This window comes from Silene latifolia, chromosome 9 (assembly GCF_048544455.1).
Source record: "Silene latifolia isolate original U9 population chromosome 9, ASM4854445v1, whole genome shotgun sequence".
Lineage (NCBI taxonomy): Eukaryota > Viridiplantae > Streptophyta > Magnoliopsida > Caryophyllales > Caryophyllaceae > Silene > Silene latifolia.
Window position 1 is genome coordinate 206170762 of NC_133534.1, and position 24373 is coordinate 206195134.

Sequence of the window (24373 nt, forward strand, 5' to 3'; positions counted from 1 at the left end):
CGTGGCCACGCATTTATAGTCACAACTCCTCGAGTGGCCTTGAGATAAAGTTACCCAACGTGGGTGGACAATTCCTGTATGCCCTATCTATCTTTGCCCAATACAGATCATCATGACTCAGAAGATGTTCTTTGGCCTCCTTTCATGGCACGACCTAGACAAAAACCAAAGTCACTCGAAACCGCATTGACTTGGATAATAGTCTCCAATCAAAAGAATCGACTCATAGGAACATCTTAGAGATCCCTGCCACGACCAGGCGTCTATAATAGAACTTGGGGACTCTCTAAATGGTCACTCTCCGGCAAAGTGTCACACACTCTGCCTATGTAATCGACTAGTCATCACGTATGACCTCATGGTGTTGAAAAACCATCAATCGACTTACAATCTAGTCACTCCGGGACGTCACCTCATTAAGTGACTAGGGACAAAATACAATGTTCATCTTATTCACTTGAATAGTGTTCAACATTGTCTCCACAACTTATTCAGATAAACAAGGTATTAAAAATTTAGTCACACTAAATAAAAGATTCATAAATGAATGCTTAAACAATGAATGCGATTATCATATATATAAAAAGTGATACACTATCCAATTATTACATATCCATAATCTAAAGAAAATCTGGTACTCGTCTCAATCCCATTGCGACGACATGACCATCATGCTTAGCCTTTCATAAAAGCTTGGTTAAAGGATCAGCTACATTATCGTCTGTCCCAACCTTACAAATGTCAATTTCCTTCCTTTCCACATAATCTCTAATTACATGGTATTTCCTTTCAATGTGTCTAGATTTGTTACTAGACTTCGGCTCTTTGGCTTGAAAAATAGCTCCACTGTTATCACAATATAGAGTGAACGGATATTTAGCGGAGTGGACTACACCTAGTCTCTCCATGAATTGCCTAATCCAAACAGCTTCCTTTGCAGCCTCAGACGCTGCAAGGTACTCAACCTCTGTTGTAGAATCCGCGGCAACCCTTTGCTTGAAGCTCTTCCAGCAAACAGCTCCTCCATTTAGCATAAACACATAGCCGGATTGGGATTTCATATCATCCCGATCGGTTTGGAAACTTGCGTCCGTGTAACCTCTTACACGCAACTCAGTTTCTCCTCCAAACACTAAGAACAAATCCTTAGTCCTTCTCAAGTACTTAAGAATGTTCTTTACGGCTATCCAGTGACTCTCACCAGGCTTGGATTGATAACGACTTGTCATGCTCAAGGCATACGCAACGTCGGGACGAGTGCAAATCATAGTATACATGATAGACCCAACAGCGGAAGCATTAGGGACGGTCTTCATGTGTTCAATCTCCTTAGGTGTTGAGGGAGACTATGACTTGCTCAAAGTAATCCTTTGGCCCATAGATAGAAATCCTCTCTTGGAGTCTTTCATATTGAACCGGTCAAGAACTTTGTCAATATAAGCTTCTTGACTCAATGCTAGTATCCTTTTGGACCTATCCCTATAGATCCGGATACCCAAGATTTGTTGTGGCTCTCCCAAGTCCTTCATCTGGAAGTGTTTCCCTAGCCACTCCTTAACGGAAGTGAGCGATGGAATATCATTCCCGATGAGCAATATGTCATCCACATATAGGACAAGGAATGCAACCTTACTCCCACTAAACTTCATCTATAAACACGGTTCTTCCACACTTCGAGGTAAAAAGAAAACACCCCGCTTGGGCGAGCGTGACTCTAATGAACAAGGGATTAATAGGTGTTACTAATTGGTAAGGCTAATCTCAATTTTAGTTATGTGAGAGATCTTGTCAATTTAGTCATAAATTCCCTATAAGTGAACTAAGTCGGTGAATATAAATGACGTGAATTGACAACCGCGAAAATAAAATGCATGTGAATGGCGATTTTGGCATGCGCAAAAAATAAAAGCAAGCAAGCATATGAAAAATCCTAGTATGGCCACCTAGTTAATAAAAACTAGACTATTACTTATCGGAAACCAACTCCTTGGTCCCTTGCCTCTTCATTCCAAAAGTGGCTTCTTCTTGTGGGATCTGGAACACCTTCCAAAAATAGACTCCGTCTCGATGTAAATCCGTCTTTTGGAAACGCCGGTAAGAATAACTATTACAATTAAATTACATAGTTATTCCTATTATACATTAATTAATAAAACAAATAAAACTATTAATTAATTACAAACTGACGATACAAGATCGTATTTAAATTACAAACAAATCGCTATTCCCATTCATTTCGGGTAATAACGATTAAAATAAACTAGGCCATACTAGGTACAACAAAATAAATACTTTAAATAAATGACAATCATTCATTCAAATTAAATAAATATGCTTAAAATGCTGTAAAATGATGCCAAAATCGCCCTATCTAATAATCGTTGGTATCCATCTCGGTTTTGTGGATTTAAATGATTTTTAACTTGTAAAAATCAATAATCAACTCTTAAATCTCATTTAAATCCAAAATAATTGTCCAAACTATTTTGGACCTCAAAATTAGTCCTCACTAATTTAATGATGAATAATTAGTTTGATTTGGTGATATTTGCTAAATTAATCGAAAAAATCATAACTTTTAAGTAATAAATCCAAAATAATTGAAAATATTACCAAAAATTGAAACAAAAATTTTTGAGTATTCTGGAATATTCCCAAGAAAACCACAATGTCAGGAAAAATGCCCAAAAATTCGAATAAAATTTTATGAAGAAAAAGATCGATATTTATCGGTTTTTAACCACTAAAACCAATAAACATCAAAACAAGGTGAAAATACATTTTAAATTTCACTTTTAACTTTTAAATTATATTTTTAAATGTACATAAATTTATTAAGGGCAGGAACAAATGTTTCGAGTATATGATTAATTTATTTCACTTTTATCGACTTTTAACTCATAAAATCAATAAACATGCAAAACTTCAAACCAACCTTCGAAATTTTACATACAATCAGTAGAAAATATGCATGAAATAATATAAAAATTTCATGACCCGAATCAATATTTAACTATTTTTAGTTAACTCTTAACCAAAATACAGCATTTTTGACTTGGTTTTATACCAAAAAACATAAAAAATAGTAAAATAACTTCACAAATCACCACATTTTACCACAAACCTTTTGAGATCAGTAGGTATGCATGCCCAAAAATTTTCATGCTAAAACCGCATCTAACACAATTTTTGAGTTTTTAAAATTATCTCATAATTTATTAAGTATGTTCAAAATCAACATGCAAATTACAAGCCTAGCTCATAATAATAAAGATTAAGGAAAAACAATTTCCTTACATTGATTTTGATGGTAATAAGGGCACAAACTAGATCACCTATCTAGTTTGTTCTTGTGCTAATGAAATGTGGAAGATCCTCCTTTACCAAATCTTCAAAGAGAAGACCTCCTTCTAGTAGCACCCAAGAACTAAACCCAATACCTTACAAATATTAACTAGATTTTTGTAAGATATACCCTTGATAATATGTAAATATTACTAACAAATATTAGTGAATATTTATTTTAATTACTAACAATCTTTGATCTATATTAATTTTAGAGAGAGAGAGAGATGTACCAACTTTTATTCACATGCAAAATGCACAAGTGAAGTAGTGGGAAAAATAAAACAATTGTTGGTCTAAATACGAGGGAGTGGCCGGGTGGTATGGGTGGAGTGAGGGAGTGGACTTTGCTTCTTTTTTTATGTCCAATTGTTCATCACATGCAAAAGAACAAAAGATAACTTACGGAAGAATACAAAGCAAAGTGAAATGATTATGTTTATAATCATCCACTACACTCTATTTTAGACGGTCCAATGCCCATTTACGGGTCCATGTTGGTTCTTATATTTGTCGCACATATACGTGTAAATTTTACCTTAAACATCGATTTATGTTTAAATGATTCCCAATAAAATTTGTCCAAATCACTCCGTAAATATACGTGTACCGCTACACATATTATTTACGTACTAATATTAATCACATTAATCAATTAGTATAATTTTAGTGAATTAACAATTAATTAACTAAAACCCGTCTCATAAAATTTATTATTTAATTATCGCATAATTAAATAATAACTGCCGCACCACGAGTTCGCAACTCAAAATCTCTCTAAAAATAATCGACTAACCTTTTAGTCTAAAAATCAAGGGACTAAGTAAATTGTATCTCATATAATTAATTAGTTATTAATTGGGGTTCGTTCCTTTAGGTGTGACCGAAGGGGTCAGTTGATCACCGCCGTCTCACGACAATAACGTCAAACTCTAGTCAGCCAACCGTTATTGATTTACGTTAATCAACTGACGAGGAACAAATAATAAATATCCTGATAATATTCCTTTAATGAGATTTATTATGTAAACGCACTATTGTGGAGGACACTAACTCCAACAGATATCCTTAGAAACCCATGAAGACGAATGATCTCGTGCTGGTAAGCATTCTCTAGCTCTTCGAGACTCCAAGTCTCCTTAATCAGAATGAAATGCGTAACCTTGGTCAAACGGTCAACCACGACCTAAATGGCATTAATTCCTTTCAGCGACCTCGGCAAACCCATGACGAAATCCATCGAAATCGAATCCCATTTCCACGTGGGAATCCCCAAAGGTTACAGTAGACCACCAGGTCTCTGATATTCGAACATGACCTTTTGACAGAACAGGCAACGACTCACAAACTCGGCTGTCTCTTTCTTCATACTCGGACACCAAAAGCGTAGCTTCAGATCCTTATACATCTTATCGCCACCAGGATGAACCGAATAGTAAGTACTATGAGACTCCTTGAGAATCTTACATTTTAAGACCTCACAACTAGGTACACACCAACAACCTTGGAATCGCAGACCATCATTAGGTCCAATGTCGAAGCTCTTAGCGCGACCTTCGCTTACAGCGACTCGAACTCCTTCTAGGAATTCATCCTCTCTTTGCTTGACTCGGATCTCGGGTTTAGCAACCATCGCACTCAAATTTAATGCACCACGAAGAACAACCTCAAGGCTCAGCTTATGGAACTCTCGACTCAAGTTGTCAGGTAACACCAACAGAGATCTCATAGCATGACACACCTTGCGACTCAAATCATCGACAACTACGTTTGCCTTACCCTCATGTTACCGCAGCTCAATCTTATAGTCGTTAAGAAACTCCAACCAACGTCTCTGCTTCATGTTAAGATCTATGTGTGTGAAGATATACTTCAAGCTCTTATGATCCGTATAAATGTTACAAAAGACTCCATAAAAGTAGTGTTGCCACAACTTAAGTGCAAACACCACTGCCGCTAACTCAAGATCGGGAGTCTGATAGTTCATCTCATGAACTTTCAACTGACGGGAAGCATAAACGACAACCTTACCCTTCTGCATAAAGACACAACCTAACCCAGACTTCGACGCATCACAATAGACATCGAACTCAACGCCCACTTCTAGTAGAGTCAACACATGAGCAGTAGTCAACCGTTTCTTCTACTCCTACAAAGCAGATTCACAAGTCTCAGTCCAAATGAACTTGGATTCCTTCTTCATTAACTAAGTCACCGGTCTCGCGATCTTAGAAAAATCATGCACAAAACAACGATAGTACCCAGAAAGACCAAGGAAACTCCGAATCTCGTTCACATTCTTCGGACTCTCCCAATCGACCAAAGCTCAAATCTTCGACGGGTCAACCATAACTCCATCGTCAGATATCACATGGCCCAAGAAGGTAACATCCCTTAGCCAAAACTCGCACTTCGAGAACTTAGCATACCATTTCTGCGTACGCAGAGTCTCCAAAATAACACAAAGCTGACTCTCGTGCTCAACCTCATCTCTCGAGTAGATCATGTTGTCTATGAACACCATGACACACTTATCCAAATACTCGCTGAAAGTGCAGTTCATCTGATCCATGAAAATGGCAGGTGCATTCGTCAACCCAAACGACATCACCACAAATGCATAGTAGCCATACCTGGAATGAAAAGCAGTCTTAGGAATGTTCTTCTTCCGAATCGGAATTTGACAGTAACCAGACCTCAGATCGATCGTAGAGAACACACTAGCTCCACATAGTTGATCGAACAAATCCTCGATCCTTGGCAAAGGATACTTATTCTTGATAATAACCTTGTTCAGCTGACGGTAGTCGATGCACAACCGCATACTACCATTCTTCTTCTTGACAAACAAAACTGGAGCACCCCACGATGAAGCACTCGGTCGGATAAAACCTTTATCGATCATCTCTTCAAGTTTCTTCTTAAGTTCCTATAACTCAGCTGGTGCCATACGATAAGGAGCTTTCGAAATGTACCAAAGATTAGGCAACAAGTCAATCGATAACTCTACATCTCGCTCAGGAGGAATACCAGGTAGATCATCAGGAAAGACATCGGGAAACTCCTTAACCACATGATATCTTCCAACTTCAACTCTGTTGAAACATCGCGAACACTGCACAAATAGATCTGATGACCCTTTCGAAATGGACCAGTACCATACAACAAGTCAACCGATAAATTTACATCTCGCTCAGGAGGAATACCAGGTAGATCGTCAGAAAAGACATCGGGAAACTCCTTAACCACATGGATATCCTCCAACTTTAACTCTACTGAAACATCGTGAACACTATACAAATAGATCCAATGACCCTTTCTACCCATGCTAACCATCTTTAAAGCAAAAACGCACGTGACAATAGGTGTAACTCTAACACCCTGATAAGAAACCCTCGAACCCGTAGGACTCTTAATCACGGTCTTCTGATCACGGCACTGAAACCTAGCATCATATCGAGCTAACTAATCCATACCCAAAATCACATCAAAGTCCCCTAGTTTGAATTGGATAAGATCGGCATGAAGGATCGCCCCTGTAATACTTGATAGGCTTATCGCGTACCTATGCAAAGATAAATTCCCTAGACACAAATTAATGTAGTAATAGGGGTCGAACACAAGGAAACGGGAATTACGTCGTGAATTGCTATGGATAGATTTTTATCAAGGTCGACTTCGATTTTGGGTTTGGTTTGTTTGGTTGATGATTAATAAAAATTGCGATGTAAATAATATAATAAAAATGAGTCTAAAGGGTTCGGGTCACTCATGCAAAGGTAAACATTGAACATGATAAATTTGGTACTAATAATTTTGTCAATTGTTTAGGCTTAGAGATACCCACATTACGGCATTAGTATCAACCATAGACCGGGTTCTAGAAAAACTCTCGTCCATGACTAGGTCGTCCTACCACACATGCTTAGTCTAATTCAATTCCGTGTCTCTCGACTTTAGAACAAATGAACAAATTTAATCTACGACTACGACCGATAATCAAAGATTAAACGTAACAATGCAAACATGTGATGGAAATAATTGAACAATATTATTATAAACTTATTTAAACATGTTATACATTTGATTTTGCATGGCTCCCCTAGCCTTTACACTAGGAACTTTAGCTACTCATACTAAAATGTAAATTGCAAACTAAATTATAAGAAATGTTAAACATGGTTGTTTCATTTATGTAAATTAGACGATATAACATGTGAAAGGATTAATGCTAATGTAAAATGAAATGCTTGATTATAATAACTATGTGGTAACTAAAATAATAATGTAAATTGCAAACTTGAAATTAGAAATACCTTATAAAGGAGAACTTATATGGAAGAACAAATAACAAATAACCAAAAGCTTGAATATCAAATGCTTGAGAATATCTTGAAGTACAAAATGTTGAAAGATTAACTAATGGAATGCTTAACTAATTGTAAACTAAAATGAGAAAACTAATGAGAGAAATTATAATGCTTGAGGCTTTTGTAAGTATACTTGGACGTGAAAAAAAATGAGATGCCCTAAACCTCGGAATACCTCTCCTATTTATAGGAGAGGAGAAGGAAACGTAAATTTCCTAGATGCATGCGGCCCCGATCGGGGTTGGGTGGCCTCGATCGAGGTCGTGTGTTTCTCTACCGTTTGCCTTAATTTCCCTCTTAATAACTTGGAGAATCCTATGTGGGTGATTAATTGTGCGATTAATCACCCGATTAATGCTTGCATTTGGCATCTTAAGAACTTTTGGAATCCCATGCTTTCCCCTTGACTTTTGACTTGCAAATTTGGGCTTGACTTGGATATTTGATCACATTTGTATTTTGCTAATTGATCCAACAAATTCCCATGCAAAAATCCATGCAACTTGAAGTACAAAGTCCATACAACATCCAATCCTAAGTCCATTTGGTCTTCTTTCCTTTTAGCTTGCAATTTCTAGCACTTTGTGTGGACAAGGCCCTCGGGAACTGCGTCCGCGGGATCCACACTAGGCATAATCGACTCGAGGTTCTTTCGAATCGAATTAAGACATATTAGAGTCGCCACCAAGTTTTTTGGGAACTTGGAACCGTTCAAGTCAACTTTACACCTTTCATCGAAAAGCATAAAGCCAATCGACTACGAGTGATTAAAGATAAAGACTTGTACCCTATATCACTCGATTTGAATGACTCTCGTAATCCAATGGCATTTAGACGAATCCACAAACCATAGATCTTGAGTAAGGGGTGAGGGTACGTGTTAGGAAGCCCATAAGGACACCTAACCCCGCCCGTCAATAACGGCCTCTACTAAGTCAAGTGTCGGATTTCAAACAAGGTCATAGCTACTACGATATATGATATGCAAACATCGTTTTAAAACCATAACATGTGAAGTTTCTATGTCGTTTTAGATGCAACTAAACTAACTTTGTCAAAGTTGTAATTTAGCATGTGGGTTGATTAATCTAACAACATACAAAACAAAGCAAACAAGGCTTAAGGGGGAATGGGGGAGCCGTGGGATCTACCTATTACAAACCAGGCATTTCATGCCGACACAACGATAAATTAAAGATACAACCCGATCTAAATACAATTGCTACATACGATACCATACACGACACATGGCCAATTCGGCCTAGGAAAACATGCACAAAAGGGGTGACTCACGGCCTACATGACTCATGGCCTTGGGTCACTCCTCGTAATGCGTGCTTCCACTTAATCTTATCGAATTAGACATTGGGTCACACACCAAAGCATGCATTAGCATAAATCGGGCCATGTTGCTTTAAACAACATGCGATTTACTACGCTCTCACTTGCATTGGGGCACAACCGTCTAACTAAACAAAACTAAGGTTTTTAGAAATCGTTTGACTCGATAAAGGAGAACTAATTACAAACAAGTTACAAAACGCGACTCGATAAACACAAATTGATTACAAGATACAAACAATGAGACTAAGATAAAAAACGAGAAAAGGGATACAAAAGACACGGCCAAACACGACCTCATACACGGCTATCCTAGTTCCTAGGTTAGATTCATTAGGTTAGATGGATTTGCAAAGCGATGCGGAACATACATTAGAAATCGATGACAAAAAAGAGGTCAGAAGGCTTCGCCTAAAACCGGGTGTTCTACACGGCCTAAGGGGTCAAATTAGGTCAAGTTCGCTAATTAAATTAACTCGTCGAGTGTTAATAAGAAGGTGATAGTCACGCACTCTTATACTAGCGAGAAATTAGGTGAAAGAGAGAGATGCGTTCAATTAAGTTACAGAATTGTTAGTTGATTTTTAAAGCTACGTCGATGTACCCTAATGTGTCTAATTAGGTTATCAAATTGATCTAATGTCATCTAAATGAGTTATATGTTAACAATCAGAGGTCATACTAACATGTGACGGGTCCTAAGGTGGGTCGAATCACACGATAGAAGAGAGGGGTCAAAAGCGAAGAGCGATGTCAGAATTTGTTTTATTAATGCCCTACCTTGAACACGAGGATATGTAAATGAGACGGGGGTGTACGACCGACTGATGTAGCGGTTTCTTTCCCATCTCAAGTCAACGCGGGTGTTCATGGTGGTACTTTAACTCATACTCGGACTAAACTAGTTTCGTAGTTAGTTAGAACAATCGATAAACAAAAAACGATAAACAAACAAAAACAAACTATAAAAAAACCAACATAAAAAACGAAATAAAAGGGAGAAAGAAGAGGATTTGATGCACCCTCAACCTACATGTATCGTTGACACCGTCTTGGGTCGTAATCGATGGTAGATTTTATCTTGAGAGGCCGTCGTCGATGAAGAAACAAAGCAAACAACACGTTTTTATCGAATCTGGACAGCAACTTTCAAACAGCGATTTCTCTCTCGTTTCATGGTGAAAATTCGATTTAAAAGATGTTTTGAAAACTAGAAAGAGAGGAGAACAGAGATCTTAAAGAAATCCCTGCTCTTTTTGAGTTATTGGGCACGAAAAACGAGCACAAACAGAACTGGACAGACAGGGAAAAGTCACGAAAACAGAGTGTATAACACTGCTTTTTTTGAGGGAATTCGTGTACTCTCAAGGGCAATTTGGCTCGTAAATCTTTGTCTAATGTGTAGATGGATGTTGTATGGTTAATTAGGAATAAGAAACTCGAGTTTTGATGGAGGTTTGAAGGAGGAACGAATTGTTTTTCGAAGAGGACACACAAACTGTTCCAGTTTGGATGTCGGTTTTGTGGAGGGTTTTTGAGAGGCAATTAGGGTTTTTTTATGGAGTTTAAAGCTTGTAATTGAAGGTAGTATGTATGGAGAACTTAGAGGAATGAATGTATGGTGAAGGGGGGGGTATTTATAAGGAGTTAAAGTAGGGTAAAAGGGAGGAGAGGCAGACGGGCTCGGCTGAGCATAGCTGCTGTCCAGCAGCTTTTGGGGGTTTTTCTAGGGTTCTTATGGGGGGTTTTCTTGGTGGTTAAGGTAAGGTAATATGGGTAGGATATTAGGGTATGGGTTAGGGTTAATGGGCACGGGTTTTGGTGGTATTTGGAGCGGGTTTTGGGCTCGGATTGAGCTGCAAAACAAATGGGGGCCAAGCTGTTTCGTGTTTTGCGGGCTGGTTGGGGGTGATTTGGGGCATGGTTTGGGCCGTGGTTATGGGGTTCGAACTGGGGTTGGTTGGGTAGTGGCTTAGGTTGATTAGTGTACTCGATATTCGTGCCAACTCGTAAAGAAAACGGGCTCAAAAACCGAGCTAAAATCGAGCTCAAAAACGTGTGGTTGAAACGAGTTTTTCTCGATTTTTAAATCGATTTTTCAAATCAATTAACACATTAAAATAAATGATTTTTCAAACCAAATATACTCATAAAATGATTTTTTCAAATCAAATATTTATTTTATTTTCAATAAAATAAACTTGGGAAAATAAATTCAAAATAAAATAAATTAAATTGAAATCACCTTAAAAAAGACTTTAAATTTAAATATCATTTAAATTAATAAAATGAACTCACTTAAAAAAAACATTAATTTAATTATCATTTAAATTAATAAAATACTTCATCGACGACGCCCATTCTACATCGTAAAACGAGCTCCAAATAATGACAATGACAACTAAAGAATACATGTGTCCTATCATCATCGGGTGTTTGTCGGGTTCTCTATAAATTCCAATATCGACGGATACGGGTATCTACACTTTGTAGTATTTTAGCTCCAAAAAGCTTATTCCCTACAAAATATGTCAAAACATCCAAAACAACTAGAAATGAAAATATTAGCTATAGAACACTTAATATAAGTGCTAAAGACATGTAAAATCAAGCTAATATAGGGGGTTAAAATGTATAAAATATGCACTTATAAATACTGACAAGTACGTCCTTGAACAGAACGGAGCAAGAAACAATCTCGCCCGTAAGAAGGAATATAGAGGTATAAATGAATGATGAGGAAGTTGTTAGGTTTCTTTAAACTCAAAACTATACATATTCATATATAAATTAATTTATTTGGTCATAAAATAAATACATGATCTTATGCATGCAAACTTAATTAAAAGAGATGGAAAAATCGATTTCTCACCATCTTATTTTCGGCCATTTGGGCACAAGTAAGGTCTCCTACCTTCACTTGTTCTTGAGCTTTCCAACAATGGATGAACAAGATTCAAGTTTAGAATCTCTCCCAAAGAATTATACCCAAGGCAACACCCTTAATAATAATTAATATGATCTAGTATTAATTAAAATCTAACTTAAAAATGACACAAAATATTGATTTTGGCCCTTGAGAATTTCGGCCAAGAGGAATAATTTTGTGAGGTTTCTTTCTCTAAGTTTATTTCACAAATTGTAGAGAATGGTTGTATTTTTCTCACACTAGAAAAATAGTAGAGTAGTGAAATGAATAATAATGAAAAATGAGAACAATTCTGATGTGAACATAATTTAAGCACATTTAGTCCCCGAATTAGCCTTGTTCCCATGCTTTTTAGTGCATATTTGGGTCATTTATTGTCTTTAGTTCTTTGTTTTGCATATTCTTTGAGGTTTTGTATCCTTGGTAGGAAAGGAGTGCAAACCTTGCATTTTCATGGCAAAATGAAGCTAAATTGATTGAATTCAATGACCAAGCATCAAGGAAAGACAAGATTAGAAGGCCTTTGTACATACTATAGTATATGGGCAATGATGAGAAAAGATCCTTGCATCCCCGAGGAAATCCTCAAGGATTCGATGAAGAAAAAGGAAGAAAAGAAGAAGAAACGAAGCTGTAAGACAATCCGGGCGGATTGTCCACAAGACGCCCGTCCAGCACCCACAATCCGAGCGTCTTCCCCCTGTGGATGCCCGTCCAAAACACCACCAACCCTCCCATCTTCCTCTTCTGGACGCCCGTCCAGAAACACCCAAATTCGCCCGTCCCATGCCTAAGACGCCCGGATTCCCTAACAGCCTTTTCGTCTTCTACAAGCTTCAAGGAAGGATGCGCATCTTTTTCTAAGACCGGAAAAAAGGAGACCGGAGTCTCCCTAGAGACCGGCGATTCCTCAAGGACTTAATCGTCATTTAAGCCCTTAGTTAACCCTAATTTATGTACCTAATCCCCACTATAAATACCCCATTAGTCTAATTAGAAGAGCATGTTCTTCTTAGCAATCTTTAGTGTAGTTAATATCAATCAAATCTCTCTTTAATCTTGTAATCAACATTTAATCAAGTTTTAATACAAGTTTCATTTCCTTAATATCTCTCTTGTTCATCCTTTATTTTGGGTAATTGAAGATTATTTGGGTTATTATTGGGAGATTGACAACCTTCCAATCAAGCATCAAGTACTTCTATTATTCTTTGTTTTATTATTGGAATCATTAGTAGGTATAATTCTCTTAATCCATTTTTAATTATTGTTAATTATCTTCATTTATTCATCATGTTTCACTTTGTTGGTATGATTGACAACCTTGCTAGCATATTCAACATGATAATGAGTGAGTAGTTTCCTTAGCTAGGGTTAATGGGTAATTAGGGGAAACCAACATGGGGAATGATTCATGCTTAATTTAATATGTTTTCATAGTTTATTTGCTTGCTTGTTGTGATCTCAACTTATGCACATGTTATGTTTGATGAAATGTGAGCCTATGAATCCTTGCATTTTTTTACCCATCACCTATCTTTTCAATGAGACTTGTAAGACATAAACCAACTCGAGTCTCATTAGACCATGCATATTGTTGAGTAGGGAAGATTAAGTCGACTTGTAGGTGTTGGGGTTGGTGTCCTTAACAGTTAGTGCAAGGACTTATAAATCTCTAAAAGGATCAAAGGGCATACTTTTGGTATTATTATCAGTTGATCCACGTTTATCAATAACGGTTGGCTTGCTAGATAAGTTTGACGTTATTGTCATACAGATGGCGGTGATCAACTGGTCCCTAAAAGTCACACCTATAGGATACGTTCGAGAGATGTGACGGTATGAAAATACTGTCATGTAGATGCCAAAATTGACTAACCAGTTAGTCCGAGTTATTTGACTAGTAATTAGTCAAAATGTGATGTTGAGATATTATATTTAATACGGATTAAATATCATGGGCTAAGGCGAATTAACCAGTTAATTCGTAAAATTAAATATAAGCGTTTTATATTTAATTAATGTATATTGAATTAATTATACAATATTGTCTTTGTCGGACATGTATTAATACTTCAACTAACCCGTGTTATTAGTTGATGTTTTAATAGCCGATAACCGATGACGATTTATAATAAACCGCGTCATATACATTTAGCAATTTATGAGCCGGACCACGAGGTAAAATTAAGAGGAAGTGGAAGCCCACTTCCCCATGCAAACCCACGGCTGGCCGAGGTTAACAAAAGGAGAGACTCCCTCTCCTTTTGACTTAGACATTTCATTTTACAGAAAACTAGGGATTTGGAGACACTTTCTCTCTGAAACTCAGATCTCACATCTCGAAAACCTCACAACAAGTTCTCCCAATATTGCAAGGCAATCGGAGAACACGTTCTAGCACAAGGGCATTTCTCGGACAAGGTCTTGGGTGCAACAATTAGGAGGGAATCTCGTTTGATTTCTGTTCTTTACGCCGTGCACTATAAGGACCCGAGGTTATTTCTTGTTCCTTATCGTTTCTGTTGTATTTATGTTTTATGACTATAATCACATGTTTAAATTTACGTTATAGTCCTAAATTTAAAGGGTATTATACGGATGTATACCCACAAGTGGTATCAGAGCGAGGCCACGTAAATTTTTCCATGTGTTTTTCATAAAATCAATTTTGAAACGATTGTTTTGTGCATCGAATTCCGTGCCATGTATACACGGCTGATTCGGGTTTTGTTCTTGTTGAAACCGTGACATGTTTTACACGGTTTTATCATCTTGTTTTCGTTTTGTTTTTACATATTGTTATTTTATACGGAGATTATAACAATATGTCATGTTTTGTCAATTGTTAAATTGTTTTGATGCGTTTTTGATCAAAATTGCAATTGATTTTGTCTCGACAATCTGTTTTAACGAGGGTTTTGAAGTTTCAGCCATGTTTGCATTCGATCGAGCGTATTTCTATTCGATCGAGTGCTTTTTCTGTCTTGTTTTTGATCGATCGAGTCCCCTCACAGTACTCGATCGACCCCTTCTTAACCCTACCGCTCGATCGAGTTGTCCTCGTACTCGATCGAGTAGATTTGTCGATAAAGGTACTCGATCGACCACCGCTTTAGTCGATCGAGCACTTTCTGTTTGGCAACCTTCTCGATCGACTTGCAGATCAGTCGATCGAGCCCCTTAGTTCCTCGATCGAGCACTTGTGTCCCTGGATCGAGGGATTTCCGTTTTAACAGCTTTGAAAATTTATTCTTTTTGCTTTAAATTTTCTCTTGGCTTCAATATGTACTTTATACGGATATTGTACACTCGCTATGATTGTGAAACGGTTCACACACGTACCATTAAGTTATTTTAAAGCGTATTTAAAGTAACGGATTGTAATGGATTAAAATTAAATGATAGAAGCGGTTTTATCACATGAATTTTAATCATTAAAAGGTGGTTTGGATAAATTTAACATAATTACGGAATTATGTCACGAATGAATTTGTTTTTAGTTGATGCATTTTTATTTATCGTTAATTATGAATGCCGTGAATACCTTTTTATTACGTATTTATTTTTGCAAACGGTTGTAACTTAGTGTGGCCTTAGTAGAACGTGTTACCGTAATGATGGAACACGGTCTTGGTTGTATTTTGAGATCTTGTATCTCCGTTTTGGATTTTTCACTTGTAATTACAGTTTTAATTAGAATGTAAATAGGTTTATATTTGTAATTTTAAATTGTAATTTTTGAGAAGACCAAAGATGGAGACCGGATGCTCACTCCCGCTACTTGGATCAAGATGGAACATCAAGACAAGCTTTTCGGGTCCAACGGTGGATTCCAAAGTTGTATTATGTTCTTATACTAGGATAGGCCACACTAGGAAATTTTTATTTACGTATTGCATTCTTTTATTTATTTTTATGCAACGATAATATGCATCATATTCCGCCTAAAAACCAAACCACCTAATTTATTGCATGAAAACTGACACATATAGAGGTCACGAGTTAGTTTTCATTGACATTCTCATGTCACACGTTTTAAAGCCATCATCCAAATAAATTCATTCACGACAGACGCTAGTTATTCGTTCACTTAAAATGAATTATAATTTTGTTGATGGGATCTTCCTCGTATAAACTAAAATTGAGAACGGTCTTTATAGGTCAAACTCCAATGAGTCCCTTCTTCGTCGGTAGGCATAATATGACCCCTTCTACGTCGGGTGAGTTGGAACCGATTGACCTATTTTATCTCAACACTATGGTCACTCGTACGATCCTGTGATCATGGTGGACTATAGATAGGATTTACGTAAATCTATCGACCAAGAGTTCTTACGGAAGAATTAGCTAAACAGTTGGCTTATCAATTTACAGAAATTGAGTCTTGGGATCACTTGTATCATTCTTGAGGGAGATCAATTATGCAAGTGCGAGAGTCTACATGTTTAAAATGAATTTTAAAATAGACTTAAATCACCTCGATGAGTTGCTTATTTCGTTTTGTTTTTCTTTCTTTTTCAAAGTGTAGATCACGTTTTTAAACTAAACAACAAATGGTCTGGTTCTACGATAACCCAATGCCAAGTGCCACATTGGACCGTGAGTCTTGGCTTAGGATCTTCATGAATCGATGAATCGCCTACTCGATCAAGAATGATGGATCCAACTTCGCGGACGGGAGGCGGCATTACGGAATGCCGCCGCCGCCGACGGAAGCTCAAATTTCTGCTGAGCCCATGCCGTCAAACCCAGGCCCCACGGCTGGAATTAACGAGATCGACAAGTATAACGATTTCGCCTTGGAAGCGGGTGCGATTAAAAACGTACTCATTTTTGCAATGGAACCCAATTTGCCGAAACGCTTCATAGCCCATGGTGCAAACAAGATTTTCACCACGCTCACTAAGGAATTCTCGAAAGCACCGAGAATCGTGACCTATGAGCATACCACTCGCTTCTTTGATGCGAGACTCCGAAAGAAAGGGCCAACCGGTTAGCCCACACATTCTCAGCATGATTGAGAATGTCGAGAAGCCGGAGACCTTTAATTGTAACATCAGCGAGAACATTGTTATCGACCGCATACTTCACTCACTCCACGATGGTTATTCGCAATTTAGAGCGAATTACTATATGAATGATTTGAAGAAAACTCCCCATGAACCGCACTCCCTTCTCGTACAGACCGAGAAGGACATGAAGTCCAAAGGGGAGCATGAAACAAGATGTTCTCGTTGTGTCAAATAAAGGGAAGGGTAAGGGCAAAGCTCGTGCAAACCTAGCAAGAGGTAAGGCGAAGTTCAAGAAGTCGGGCTCGGGTAAGAGTGGTCCTGGTGAGTCGAGTAACTCATCGGGCGCGACAAAGAGCAAGAAAGATAACATGGAATGCCATCACCGCCACATGACCGGGCATTGGAGACGCACATGTCCTGTTTATCATGAGGACTTAAAGGCAGGTCGTGTTAAACCTGTTGGTATGTCTTCTTCTTCTACTTTTATTCATATGATTGAGATTAACCACGCAAGTTACGGAACTTGGGTACTTGATACTGGTTGTGGTTCTCATCTGTGTAATCATGTGCAGGGGCTCCGAAACATCGAACCCCTCGTAAAGGGTGAGGTGGACCTGCGTGTTGGGAATGGAGCAAGAGTAGCTGCCATCTCAAAGGGGACATATGTGATCCAGCTTCCATGCGGATTTGAGTTGTCATTATATGACTGCTATTATGTACCTAGTCTTTCTAAGAACATTATTTCAGTTTCTGCGCTTGACAAACTTGGTTTTTCATTTGTAATAGAAAATAATACTTGCATTTTCTCATTACACGATATGATTTACTGGCAAGGCGCTCCATGAACGGAATTTATGTTTTAGATCGGACCACCGAAATATTACACGTAATGAATAAAAAGTTAAAGGTTGGTGACAAAGATCAAACGTATCTATGGCACTGCCGTATGGGACACATTAATGAGAAACGCGTAAAACAGCTCATCAAACATGGAGCTATCTCGGCCTTTGATTTTCAATCATTTGGCACGTGTGAATCATGTCTCATCGGTAAGATGACTCGGATTTCCTTCAAAGGTGTTGGAATGCGCGCTGCGACCTATTGGGCTCATACACACGGATGTATGTGGTCCTATGTCAATCACCGCACGAGAAGGCTATAGGTATTTCATCACTTTCACGGACGACTTAAGTAGATATGGCTATGTCTACTTAATGAAGCACAAAAGTGAATCCTTTGAGAAATTCAAGGAATACCAAAATAGGGTACATAACCTATTGGGTAGAAAGATAAAAACACTGCGTTCGGATCGTGGTGGCGAGTATCTTTCTCACGAGTTTGATCAACACCTAAAGGATCGTGGGATTGCCTTACGCTTAACTCCACCTGAACACCTCGGTTGAATGGTGTGTCCGAACGGAGAAATCGAACACTACTTGATATGGTTCGATCCATGATGAGTCACACGATATTACCCGATTCATTGTGGGGTTATGCTCTTATGTCACCGCTCTAATACTTAACCGAAGTCCGTCTAAAGTCATTGACAAGACTCCATATGAACTATGGAAGGGAACGGTCCCTAACTTGTCCTTTATACGGGTTTGGGGCTGCGAGGCTTATGTCAAGTGGAGACACGAGGATAAGCTCGCCCGCGATCGGTCAAGACATACTTTATAGGTTATCCTAAAGGAACGCTTGGTCATTACTTTTATTCGCCAACCGAACAACGTGTTTTTGTTGCGGCTAGTGCGACATTCTTAGAGAAGGAATTTCTCGAGAATGCAAAGAGTGATAGAACCTTCGACCTGTCGGAGATTCCAGAACCAAACACCGAGCAACCATTGGAGGAACCTGTTCCTTCAATCCCGGCTGCGGTGAATATTCCTGAGGAACCTAGGAGGTCGGGAAGAGTCTCTATTCCTCCGGACAGATACATCGGTATGGTCGAGGAACATGACATAGATGACGTTCTACTCTTAACGAGTAGTGAACCCGCAACCTATAAAGGTGCCATGACTAGTTCTGACTCAAAGCTATGGCTTGATGCCATGCAATCCGAGATGGACTCCATGTATGAGAACAACGTGTGGGATCTTGTTGACTTACCTGCTAAGGTTCGTCCCCTTCAATGCAAATGGCTTTACAAGATAAAGCATTCTGTGGAAGGTCAACAAGATATCTACAAAGCACGACTAGTTGCTAAAGGTTTCACCCAAGTGCCAGGTTTGCACTACGATGAGATTTGTGCACCCGTAGTCATCTTGCGTTCCATTCGGATTATCTTAGCGATCGCCGCTTTTCATGACTATGAAATTTGGCAAATGGACGTGAAAACCGCCTTCTTAAACGGCTTTTTGGAGGAAGAGTTGTACATGGTACAACCCGAAGGTTTCATCGATCCAGTACATCCTAAGAAAGTGTGCAAGCTTAAGCGTTCCATTTATGGACTTAAGCAAGCATCAAGGAGTTGGAATCATCGCTTCGACCAAGTGATTAAAGAAAATGGATTTACTCGATCGGTCGAGGAACCATGTCTATATATCAAGTCGAGTGGGAGCAAGATTGTCTTCCTAATATTGTATGTTGACGACATACTCCTGATTGGGAATGACATACCTCTCTTAACTTCGGTGAAAGTATGGTTGAAAAACCATTTCCAGATGAAAGATCTGGGAGAGGCACAAAGAATTCTAGGCATCCGTATCTATCGAGATAGATCACGACGGATGTTATCTCTCGCCAGAGTCTTACATAGACAAAGTCCTAGAGAGATTCAAAGATGACTAACTCCAAGAAGGGGTTCCTTCCTATGGCTCCAGGGGTGCATTTGAGCAAGTCTCAGCACCGAGACACCGGAAGAAAAAGAGCGCATGACACGGATTCCTTATGCTTCGGCTATAGGATCAATCATGTATGCCATGATATGCACACGTCCGGACGTGGCATATGCATTGAGTATGACAAGTCGATTCCAACAAAGAACCAGGTGAACCACATTGGTTGGCTGTCAAGAACATTCTTAAGTACCTCCGGAGGACAAAAGATTGGGCATTGACTTATGGAGGCTCTCAAAAGCTATGCGAACCTGTTATTCTGCAGATGCTAGCTTCCAAACGGATCGAGATGACTCAAATCTCGACCTGGATTCGTTTTTACTCTTAATGGCGCCGCAGTCACCGAAGAGTTCGAAACAAATCACATAAAGCAGATTCTACGACCGAGTCCGAGTACTATGCCGCGTCTGAAGCAACAAAGGAAGCGATATGGATGCGTCAATTCTTACATGGGCTCTCTCGTAGTGCCTAGTTCGAATGACCCGATCACCATCTATTGCGACAATAGTGGTGCCATCTTCCAAGCTAAAGAGCCAAAGTCTAGCAACAAATCTAGACATGTACAACGGAAAGCTCATCTAATCCGGGATTACGTTGAGCAAAAGGAAGTAGTGATAGAAAAGATTGCTACAGATGATAACATAGCAGATCCTCTCACTAAAGCATTACGACAAGATAAGCATGAAGGGCACGTAAATTCCATGGGAATCAAACGTGTTCCTGAGTTGTAGTACTCTTTTATGGATTAGATTCATTCTCCTTTGTACTCTATACGACATCATCGTTTTGATATTATATATATATATTTTGTTTTTCATGTGGAATTGTACGACAATTTTGAACACCACAAAGTGAACTGAACAAACATTATTTTTTTTTAGTCCTTAGTTGCCCACATGAGCTGATAACTCTGGCAATTATTTTGTGACGTTGGTTGATGGTGGGTTCAACGAGCCATAAGTCAACCGGTTGACTGACCAATCACAGAGGCGAGTTATACGGATATCTCGTAGGACACCATTGTGACATCGACGTGGAGTCCTAAATGTTTTATAACATTCACGCCTTGGCGTGGATAGGACTTCCATGGTGATCCTTAGAGTCGAATCTTTTGACTATCGACCGTCTCTTGAGACTACTACAGATTTTGGGTGACTTTGGTTTTTTCTCACGGTCATCCGTAACAGGGGGCCAAGTAGATTTTTTTGGTCATTTCATGCGTGCTTAGATCGGAAGGAGTCGAGTTGAAGGAAATATTCAGCCTTTATCGTACTCGATATTTCTCGGGCCACTCGAGGAGTCAGAATCGAAATGCATGGCCATGCTCGGATACGGATTCGTTTTATCGGTTAAGTTACTCTCTAGTCGGGGAAACCACTCTAGATACAGATCGATTGTAAAATACGACCTTTGTGGATCCAGATCTGCAAATTGTTTTACATTGAGTGGGAGAAATTTTAAATGAATATGAGAATCGGTTATCGCACATACACTTGTTCGGACAAGTGGGAGTTTGTTGGAGCTTGTGTCCTCCAGTTAGTGCGGATAACGTCATTGCACATACACTTGTACGGACAAGTGGGAGCTTGTTGGGGTTAGTGTCCTTAACGGTTAGTGCAAGGACTTATAAACCTCTAAAAGGATCAAAGGGCATACTTTTGGTATTATTATCGGTTGATCCACGTTTATCAATAACGGTTGGTTTGCTAGATAAGTTTGACGTTATTGTCATACTGATGGCGGTGATCAACTGTCCCTAAAAGTCACACCTATAGGATACGTTCGAGAGATGTGACGGTATGAAAATACTGTCATGTAGATGCCAAAATTGACTAACCAGTTAGTCCGAGTTATTTGACTAGTAATTAGTCAAAATGTGATGTTGAGATATTATATTTAATACGGATTAAATATCATGGGCTAAGGCGAATTAACCAGTTAATTCGTAAAATTAAATATAAGCGTTTTATATTTAATTAATGTATATTGAATTAATTATACAATATTGTCTTTGTCGGACATGTATTAATACTTCAACTAACCCGTGTTATTAGTTGATGTTTTAATAGCCGATAACCGATGACGATTTATAATAAACCGCGTCATATACATTTAGCAATTTATGAGCCGGACCACGAGGTAAAATTAAGAGGAAGTGGAAGCCCACTTCCCCATGCAAACCCACGGCTGGCCGAGGTTAACAAAAGGAGAGACTCCCTCTCCTTTTGACTTAGACATTTCATTTTACAGAAAACTAGGGATTTGGAGACACTTTCTCTCTGAAACTCAGATCTCACATCTCGAAAACCTCACAACAAGTTCTCCCAATATTGCAAGGCAATCGGAGAACACGTTCTAGCACAAGGGCATTTCTCGGACAAGGTCTTGGGTGCAACAATTAGGAGGGAATCTCGTTTGATTTCTGTTCTTTACGCCGTGCACTATAAGGACCCGAGGTTATTTCTTGTTCCTTATCGTTTCTGTTGTATTTATGTTTTATGACTATAATCACATGTTTAAATTTACGTTATAGTCCTAAATTTAAAGGGTATTATACGGATGTATACCCACAGTAGGTGTTGTACAATCTAATCGATTCGGCTCCGGGACCCAAACTTTCCTAGGATTGTAAGATATAAACCAACTCGATCCATCACAACAATAATTGCTTGCTTATAATTTGAGAATATGTTTGTATGATCAATTCCCATGAATCCCCTATGACCCCATGACACCCTAGTGCCTTTTATCAATTGTTTACATCCCTTTTTAATCATCTTGCTTGTTTACTTTCATTGCTATTTAGTTTAGTGATCTTCTACTTCAAACCCCAAATTGTGACACCCTTAGACGCTACTAGTTGCAATAGAAAATCTCATCTCAATTCCCGTCCCTTGGTATCCGACCTTTACTTGCCTCTTTACTAATTGTAGAGTTGTTTGTGAAGTTATAAATTGTGTTTTGGTCTAGGTGCTCCTAACGACAAGTGCTGAAAACTAAACCCTCAAAAGGGAACACGACCAAAAATGGCGCCGTTGCCGGGGACGGTGTTAACTTGATTTAGATTTTCTTATATTGTTATTAGTTGTGTCTTTCTTTGCCTTGGTGAAGTAAAACTCCTCAAGGTTTGTTCTAATTATTTTTGAGTTGTTTGATTATTTGCATGTCTAGAAGATCACAAGGTAACTTGTTACTCTTTGATCACGAAATTGAAAGGACTTTGACAAACAATAGAAGACTTGCTAGGAGAACTTTGAGAGGTATTGGTGAGGTTGTAGATATTCAACCAAACACTATTGAGTTCATCAACCCTTTTGCAAGAGAAGGTGAGGAGAACCCAACACAAAATCCAACACAAAATCAACCCACAATGCCTAAGTTTTCATCACATTCCATACCCACCGAGGAGAACCTACCCAATGGTACTCCCACACCACAACATCTAACCGAAAATTTTATTGTCAAATCCGCATTTATCCAATTAGTTGAAAGAAGCCAATTTGGGGGGATGCCTAGTGAAGACCCTCATTCTCATATGGAAATTTTTTGTGACTATTGTGATGTGATTTCTCAAACCGGTGTAACTCAAGACCAAATTCGATGGGTCTTATTTCCTTTTTCTCTAATTGGCACCGCAAAACAATGGTTGAAAGGCCTTGATAAAGACTACTCTGGGAATTGATTCTTGGAAGAAGTTGGCTCTAGCTTTCTACAAAAAGTTCTATCCACCGGAGAAGACTAACATGCTAAGAGCTCAAATTACGGGCTTTAAGCAAAGAGATGAAGAATCTTTGTATGAAGCTTGGGAGCGATTCAAAGGAATTTGCCGCTCGTGTCCTCACCATGGACTTAGCGAGTGGTTCTTGGTACAACAATTTTGGAACGGTCTTTATGAAGACTCAAGAAACATTCTCAACATGGGATCAAATGGAATGTTCACCGAAGTTGACGACAATCAAACTTGGAATAAGATTGAGGAAATGGCGGTCCATAACTCACAATATAGTAGACCTCGCAAGGCTACTAGAGGAGGAAAGCATGAAGTGGACTCCATTACTCAATTGGGTGCTCAACTTAGTGCTCACATTGATACCATCAATTTGAAGTTTGAAAAAGCTATGGTTAGACTTGAAGAACCCTCAAAATCTCCAAAGCATCATGTTAATGCCATGACGGCATCTTCATCAATCCCAAGTGGGATATGTTAGAATTGTGGAACTTTGGAACATGACCAAAGTGAATGTAGAGGAACAAATGAACAAGTGAATGCTTTTCAAGCATACAAGAGTGGTACCCCTTATTCCAATTATTACAATGAAAACACCAAATTCCACCCAAATCTCTCATACAAAAGCCAAAATGTTTAAAACCCTCAACCAACATACACCCCACATCCCATGAGAAACCAAAATCAAAGACCGTTTTACAACCAAAACCAAGGTTACCAAAATCAAACTCCATACAATCAACAAAATGACCAAGGTTTTGATGTTCAAAAAGCGGTCCTCTAAATTCAAAAGAACCAACAAGAGTTTT

General features: G+C 38.6%; 1 non-coding gene across 1 annotated transcript; it reads right to left on the reverse strand.

Annotated features, from left to right (window-relative positions):
* Positions 1-23580: 23580 nt before the first annotated feature.
* LOC141603163 (small nucleolar RNA R71) lies at positions 23581-23687 on the reverse strand. The gene has a single exon (XR_012525057.1). It is a non-coding gene; the product is annotated as a small nucleolar RNA R71 (small nucleolar RNA).
* Between the last annotated feature and the right edge of the window lie 686 nt (positions 23688-24373).